The sequence below is a fragment of the Narcine bancroftii genome, chromosome 1 (genome assembly GCF_036971445.1).
Source record: "Narcine bancroftii isolate sNarBan1 chromosome 1, sNarBan1.hap1, whole genome shotgun sequence".
Classification (NCBI taxonomy): Eukaryota; Metazoa; Chordata; class Chondrichthyes; order Torpediniformes; family Narcinidae; genus Narcine; species Narcine bancroftii.
In genome coordinates, this window is record NC_091469.1 from 142,764,595 (window position 1) to 142,773,163 (window position 8,569).

At 46.1% G+C, this 8,569-nt stretch overlaps 1 long non-coding RNA gene across 1 annotated transcript in view; it reads left to right on the forward strand.

The window, feature by feature from the left end:
- LOC138745239 (uncharacterized) overlaps positions 1-1,648 on the forward strand; it is a 46,123-nt gene extending 44,475 nt beyond the window's left edge. Inside the window, exon 3 of the long non-coding RNA XR_011346124.1 lies at positions 1,292-1,648. This is a non-coding gene — a long non-coding RNA (uncharacterized lncRNA). The remainder of the gene's footprint in view (positions 1-1,291) is intronic.
- The last annotated feature ends 6,921 nt before the right edge of the window (positions 1,649-8,569 follow it).

The window sequence follows — 8,569 nt, forward strand, 5'->3', positions numbered from 1 at the left end:
CAGACTGAAGGAAGGCTCATTATCTTTTTTACTGAATATTATTTTTTTTCTGTATTTATAGTAATTTTGTTTATATTTCTCTCTTTGATTTTTCCTTTCCTTGAATACAGGAAACACTACCAATAAGTTCACATTCTGCCTGGTCTGTAGGTAAAATAATCTTGGGGTTGTATATGATGTAATGTATGTACTCTGACAATAACTGAAAATGCTGAACACAGATAATAGAAATTCTAAAAATGATGTTAACCTCAGAACATTAAGCATACTGTATTGGTTGAATGAGTTCCATGTTGACGTCAGCTTCTAATAAATGCTATTCTGAAAGTTAAACCTCAGACTCCATTGAATTTCTTATGTATACCCAGTTGCCATGGTGGGCTGTTGATGAAGTCTCCTGGCAGATATTTAGGTTAATGAGGGCAATAACAGGGAATGAATAGAATAGGGATAAGTTCAAACTGTGAATGTCTTGCCAGAGATTTTTAGCAGGCAGTGTTTCAAGAGAGAGTAAAGCAGAATTAATAGTATAGGCAGATAAACTACTTCAGAACTGCTTTGGTTAATCGTTAAGGATTGTTAAGCCACATTAGCTTTTATATAAATATTTTGTTACTTAGAACATTACTGTTCATCAAACATTAAAGAAGATGGCTACAAGTTTTATGTGTTCTGATTAATCCTTAGTTTAATGTCAAAAAACTATGTTTTATCTAGATATGCATTAATAAGTTAGTTTTGGGGTGGACAGGGCTCATTTACATTCTGCAGACTCATGATTCTTTGCAGCTGCCTTCAGCTCAGAGAAACACATTAGCATTTTAAACACCTGGTTCTTTGAGATGGAAGACACAAGCCAATCTGCAGAGACGGAATGGCTGTTGGTTGCAGTAGAAACCAAAAGATGAAAGGATTTATGATGGTTTCTGAGGTACTGAAAACAATAGATGTTATTTCAGAAGCACCTATATAAACACACGGCCATTTTGCCTTTGTGAGAGCGGACATTATGGAGGCATAAATGGACTTAAATACTTTTGGCACATCAGTGTGAATAGACCATATGAAATTTAAAGACTGAAATGATGTCACATACCATGTGACATGAACGACTTGCAAGAAATATAGTATTGAAATCTGAGACAGATTCACCGTCCTGCTCAGACAGGATTGAGCAGCAGCAGTATTTCCTTTAAGAGGGGAAAAAGCTGCCTATGTGTTACTCCTAATAAAAGAGGGTCACAGAATAAATAGATTAAAAGAGAAGCCTACTTCTGGTTGTCTCTTTCAGATAAACTTTCATCATTTGGAACACTGATTCCAGAGTCTTCATTCAAAAGAAGGCGATTTGTCCTCTTGGAAAGACAGAACTTGTATTCTCCTATCCACAGGAGATAAATCTGTGGCCCAGAAGATGGTTACTTCTGTTTGAAGAAGATCTCTCAAGGACAACTCATCAGAAGGAATAGTGAGTTTAAAAGGCCTGAAGATATGATGTTTTAAAAGGGTTCTATAATTATTTCTGAACTGAAAATTTAAGACCTTCGAACAAGACTAAAATGATGCTAATGTTTTATAATTGACATTTCAGAGTGGGGCTTTAAAACGCAAACACATATTTGCATTTGTGCATCGTTGGGTTGAATTTAGAATGAAGTTTAAAGTTAAGTAAGAAATGTTTATGTTCTTAATAGTTTATTAAAAACTATTATTTGGAATTGACCCTTGTCTGGTCATTCCTTTGTTAGTACTAACAGTCCCTTTCGTCCCACGGGAAGCTGTCACTGGGGGGGGGGGGGGGGGTGTGGGGGGTGGCAGGGGAGCTACTGTCTGGGTCAGGATGATGACTGAGGGCTCCGTGGGGGAGGGGGAGTTGATGTCTCCCAGCAGACCAACTTCTGGAGAGGAGAGCCTGGCGAATCGGCCTCTAGTCTTGAGCTCCAGTGTGGTGTGGTCTGCTCCATGGGGTAGTTGGTGGTGGACAGGGCAGTGGGATCTCTGGCCCTCACCAGGTCTCAGATAGGCACAGTGTCCTCGTGGCCATCGGGGTACCTCACAAACGCATATTGAAGTTTGGCATATATGAGGTGTACCGCTTCCACCAGAGGATCCGTCTTATGACCCCTCGCGTGTCTCCATAGCAGGACCGTCCCTGGGGTTGCCAGCCAAAGAGGAATGGAGGAACTATTCGCCGATCTCCTAGGGAAAGCAAACAAGCATTCATGCAGAATGGTGTTGGTTGCGATACACAGGAGCGATCAGATGGCATGGTGTGCTTTCGGGAGAACATCCTGCCAGAGGGACACCGACATTTTCTTGAACCTAAAGGCCAGGAGCACTGCCTTCCAGAAGGTGGCATTCTCTCTTTCCACCTGGCCATTACCCATGGGATTACAGCTGGTGGTCATGCTGGTGGCTATGCCTCTGACCAGGAAGTACTGTCACAGTTCCTCACTCATGAACGAGGACTCCGATCGCTGTGGATATAATCGGGGTACCTGAACAGAGTGAAGATGCTGCGCAGCACCTTGATTACTGTCGCCGAGGACCTACCCAGGCAGGGAATAGCAAAGGGAAATTTGTCCACCACCATCAGGAAGTAGGCATTCCTATTTGTAGTGGGTAGGGGGCCCTTGAAATCGACACTAAGCCGGTAAAAGGGCGTGTGGCCTTAATAAGATGTGCCTTGTCGGGTCGGTAGAACTGCAGCTTACATTCAGCGCAGATCTGGCAACGTCTGGTCATGAACCTGACATCCTCAATGGAGTACAGAAAGTTCTGAATCTTGATAAAGTGGTACAACCTTGTGATTCCGGGGTGCCACAGACTGTCATGGAGGGCCTGGAGGTGGTCAAAATGTGCGCTGGCGCACGTCCCGTGGGATAGGGCATCTGGAGGATCATTGAGTTTACCTGGTCGGCACAAGATGTCATAATTATAGGTGGAGAGCTCGATCCTCCACCTAAGAATCTTGAAAATTTTGACTTTACCCACTGTTTAGTATTAAATATGAAGGCCAGCCCGCTGGTCTGTCAGCAGGGTAAAGTGTTTACCGGCTAGGTAATGTCGCCAGTGGCACACCACCTCAACGATTGCTTGTGCCTCCTTCTCGACCAAGGAGTGCCATACCTCGGGACAGTGCAGGGTGCCGGAGAAAAATACTACTGGCCTGCCTGCCTGGTTAAGTGTGGCAGCCAGTGCAAAATCAGAAGCATCTCTCTCCACCTGGAAAGGGATGGATTTGTCCACGGCATGCCTTTGTGATTTCTCCTCGGATCTGGTAGAATGCAGCTTGGGCTTCCACGAATAACAGGAAAGTAGTGGACTTAATCGGGGGTGGGACTTATCGGCATAATTGGGCTCCCATTGTGCATAATAGGAAAACAGCCCCAGGCACATCTTCGCCGCCTTTAACTAAGAATCGCTGAACCACGGCCCAGATGAATGCCATATCCTCAGTGCTATAGCGCCTGCTCTTGGTGACGATCGGTTTACAGGATGGGATGAGGTTTGCAAATAGTGACAGAGGGGACTCTTGTAGGTGGTAAGGCTGCAGGACAGTTCTGAAAGCTGGATGCTGGGTTGGGGTGGGTGGGATCCATAAGTTGCAGTTTGTAAATGGTGAGCGGTGGTTGGGGGCTCCCGAATGTCATCATCACACTCCTGAACTGACTCTGGAAGTCGAGGTCAAGGAGGCAGAGCTAGGGCATGACCAACAACAAAAAGTCATTGTAAGATTACCATCTCCACCGTCAGAGACGCCACACAGTAACCCCTGGATACAAGTCCATTGGTCCTTCGCCGCCATTGACACGGATCCGATCATTGGCCAAATGGGGATCGAGAATCTACGGGCCACCTTGGGGTGGATAAAACTTTTGGTACTGCCACTATTGAATAGGCAGTTCGACATGTGCCCATTCACCTCGATCTGCATCATGGAGTTTATGATCGGATGAGAGCTGGCCTGGTTCCAGTAGATCGATACCTGGATGGGTGTGTTGTCTTCGTTGTCAGTGGGGAGGCCTGATGTCCATGATGGAAGTCTCCATGTTGACCATCGATGAAGAAGGCAGACATAGCGCCACTGTGCAGAGGATAGGGGCGGCAGTAAGTAAGATGGTGCCAATTGTTAGGTCTGCTTTGTTCGAGAATGAGTGAGTCAGACACCAGACTGAGTCGAAATCAAGGTTCTTTATTACCGGATTGTAACACTTGCAACTAACAGTGTTAGTTGGAGAAGCGCATTCTCCCGATATCAGTAAGTGGTGTTTTTTTTTATACCTCAGGACACGCACTTAGTAAATCATCATACCATTACATTGTCCAATGAATAAGCTGTTGCTACCCTTCTCTGTTAGTCTGCTGCACATCATCTTGTTATTGCCACACTTATATTGAGCGTACAAGGTCACACCTGCATCCTGTTACTCCTTAGTACTGGGTGACTCCTTCTCCGGTCCCAACTCATGATGTTTTTACCTTACACCACCCATTACCACGCACATGGTCGGCACCGGAAGCTCCTCAGCCATACACGCCGTGCTGCTTTGGGACCTACAGACCAATTCATAATGCCACTTTTTACTGCAGCCTGAGCAGGTATCTCCGTTTGTGGGCAGAGATATCGTAGGTGTTTTGCCTGCCCACAGAAGTAGCATCTTATATTTCCCAGTGCCACCGCAGTTGTGATCGGGTCAGCCATCCCCAATGCCAACTCCCAGGATGGCGGCCCTTGTGGCGGCGCGTATGGGGTAGGCCCACCTCTTCCCCCAATCAATTCCACATGGCGCTGGGCCGAGTCTAAAGTCCTAGCCAGTTGGATTGCCCGTTTCAGCAGTAGTTGTTCCTCCTCACAGAGACGTTGTCGGATATAGTCCGACCTCATCCCCGACACGTAAACTTCCTGGACCAGGTCTTCCACATACTGAGCTCCTAGCACAGGGACCGTGGGGTTCATCAAATAGTCTTTTCCCAGTGTGATCAGGGCTCGGACGAACTCCTCTACCGACCCACCAGGCTGCTGTTTTCTCGATCCCAGAAGGTAGCAGGTGTAGACCTCATTGATTTTGGGCTTGTGTAGCTCAGCCGTCGCCTCGGTGTAGGTCGTGCAGCTTTCGATGGCCCGGAAAGCCCTCTATCAGACTTTTGCCTGTAGAGCCTTCAGCCTCTTCTCTTCTGAGTTGACCACTTCAGCAGCGGCCTCAAGGAGTTTGTTAAAACAATTGATCCATTGTTCGAAGTGTTCCAATGCACCCTGGACTTGGGGATCCACCTTTAGCCGATCGGGGCACAGCAACTTCTCCATTACCGGAGACGTTAAAATTTTCTGTACAATAAATTGTTGGGCACTACCAGTTGCCCTAGTAACTGTAAAGACTGAGGGGAACGATAGGCTTTATTGTACAAAAGACTTGAGCTGGCCCAAATCCAAGCTAGGGGAGTGCAGGGAAGGGAGAGGTGGCTCGTCCTTTATGGCCTAGGCCACAGGGGGGGAATCCAGGGGAGAGTGTCATCAGGGGGCGGGCCCGCCCGTGCCTTTACCAGGCAATGACTATGTACAATCCATATCATTACAGGCTGCGAACCTTTGTCTCCTTCCTCATACCTGCCTTGGAGGTGAGCTAGCAGAGTGTAGCGGCATGCCAAGATTTTCTGAAGCTTTTGACTGCTTGCTTTGTGTCTGCAAATGGTCATTAATCACACTACAGAGATAAAAATGGGGATGAGGAAAATTGAAATCCAAAGAATTATGACTGGCCACAATGTAAAAGAAGGTATTTTTGAAGAAGACCTGTTAAAACAATGTCCTGAAAGTAACTCTCAGCAGTTACAACTGAGAGAGATGGAGTTAGGAGAATTCTGATTTAAGGAAGAGAGAATTAGAAGGGAGAGAGAGAAAGATAAAATTAAGGCTGTGAAAGCAGAAGGGGAAAAGGGGTTTGAGAAAGAACAAAAATAGAATAAGATAGAGTTGGAAAATCTTAGATTAGAGGAAATTGAAAGAAGATTTGAGGTGGAGGAATCCAGAAAAACATTGTGAGAGATAAATAAAACTGATATAAAAATATGAAAGATGAGGAAACTAGTATGGATATATGTGTAATGAATAAAGCCAGTATGAATAGGATAAGAATAGATATTAGAATGCAGGTAGTAGAGTTAGTCTGAATAAGGTAAGGGTCTTCTAGCCTTAGACAGAATTAGCAGGTTCTGCATATAAGAAGGTTGTAGCCCTGAGAGTCGGGAAGGTGTGAATTAGAACAAAGGCAGGTTTGTCAATAAGGACAATGACATGATGGAACACTGACAGGATACCCCCTGGTCCTCCAAGTTCACAGAAACAGCAGGAAGGCAGACAGGATTGCCTAATGCCAAACTCATCCAGGAGGCAGAAGAATATAAGGGGGAGGGTATTCCTATACTGAAATCAACTGTATAAAAGTTGGGTGAGCCCCAGTGTATGTGTGTATTCCCAGGGTAAGGGGAAGCACCCAACTTTGCATTGTTGTATAATAAATGTTCTTTGTTCTCAATTATTGTCTCGAGCAAATTCTGTGAAGGTAGTTCTGTTTCTCACAAATGGGGGCTCGTCCGGGATCCCACTCCCTCCACTGACAGAGTGCCCGACGACGAGGGTAGGTGCAACCCCGGCTGATTCAGCTGGACTCATGGATGGCGGGTGACTGGTCAGTGGATGAAGCGAGTGATATGCGAGAAGAGGCATTGAGAACAAACGACGGGAGAACATTAAGGAAGGGCACTAGGAATAGCTGCTGGATCCTGGTAAGAGAAATTTTACTTACCTGCTAGTATGGAAGGTGTGAGTAGCATGGAAGATAGTCCTAGGGAAGGATGGGACGATCAGATAACTAAGCAAAGTCCGTTAGGATTAATGCTATCTGATTGGGGTGCGTGGAGAACCCGCGGGAAATACAAACTGACCATGGTCAGGTATTGCTGTCTGGAATGGGTTAAAAGTCCGATAAAAGGGAGTTCGGTATATTGGCCAAAGTTCGGATTCGAGGATGACTGGATGTGTCAGGCATTGAACATCTGGCTCTATCAAAACCAAAGAGATAATATTGAGAGCAGGGAATATGCAGCCTACTGGCTCAGTGGATCGGTTGATCAACTGGTTTTGAATGAAAAGGAATGTAAGGACAAGAAGGATGAGGAACCTTTTGTCCCTGAAACAAAAGGATGGGATGTGTTACATTCCCTTCCTCCACCTTATGCTCCTCCTATGCCGGCTCCTATCTTTCCCCTCTCTCCTATGCTCTACCCTTCTGCACCTTCCCCTCCTCCCCCACAGCTAAAGAAAGGAGAAGAAAGTAGGGGTGTTATGATGACCCGTTCACAAAGTACTAAATTACCACCTCTATTGACAAGAGAGGGAGGAGACTGGGACTCAGAACAGTTTGAGACCCTCCGGGAAGAAAGGGCAGAACCCTTTGATTCATTTCCCGGAGAGCAGGAACCTAGACATAATAAGCCAGAAATTAACTGGATGAGACCTCTACAGGAAGTTCCCGTGGGAGGGGGTCTCGGTTTCGTAAATGTGCCCCTGAATAGTATGGAGGTGCGTAACTTTAAGAGAGAAATGACCTCCCTGATAAAGGATCCTCAGGGATGTACCGAACAATTAGATCAATTTTTGGGACAAATATATATACATGGGATGAGTTAACATCAATCTTTAGGGCTCTGTTCACTTTGAATGAACGTGGGATGATTCGGCCAAGCAGGGATTAGAGTCTGGGATAGGGAACACCAAGGGGGACCAGAGGTGGTACCTGGGGAACTTAAGTTCGCCCTGGCAAAACCAAATTGGGATAAGATTACTAATGATGGTCGCATATAAATGGAGGAATATAGGGTTAATCTGATAAAAGGAATCAAGGAATCTGTTCCAAAGGGACAGAATTTTAAGAATGCATTTGAGGTTCCCCAAGGTCCCGAGGAGACCCCCTCTGCATTTCTGAATAGATTGCGCATGGCCATACAGCAATATGGGGGTCTGGATGTAGAATCCCCAGCGGGTGAACAATTGGTATTAACGGGCTTCGTTACAAACTCAGCCCCAGACATCAGAAGGAAATTGCAGAAGACTGAGAATTGGCATGAGCAGGGATTAACACAGCTTTTATAGATCGCACAAAGGGCATACGTCCAGAGGTCTGAGGATAAACAGAAAGGAAAGGCTAAGATTTTGATGCAGGCAGTCAAGGAAGTCGTGGAGGAACAGCAAGGAAAGGGTAGGGGCTGTGTGCCAGCTCCTGGACGTTGGGAGGAGCGCCAGGAGTAGGGAAGTAGAGACCAGAGCAGAGGCAGGGGTAGAGGAGAATTCTGGGGACGACGACCATTCCCGGTACCCCGTGGAGACCCAGGTAGAAATTGGAAAACAGGAACAGTAGTTTGCTACCATTGTAAAAAGGAGGAACATTTTAAGAGAGAATGCCCAGTGCGAGCCAGGGAGACGCGATCTTACGCCTTGATGGAAGCAGATTATGAATAGGGGGGGGTCACGGTTCTCAGTCAATACACACCGTGGGGCTGCACGGAGAAC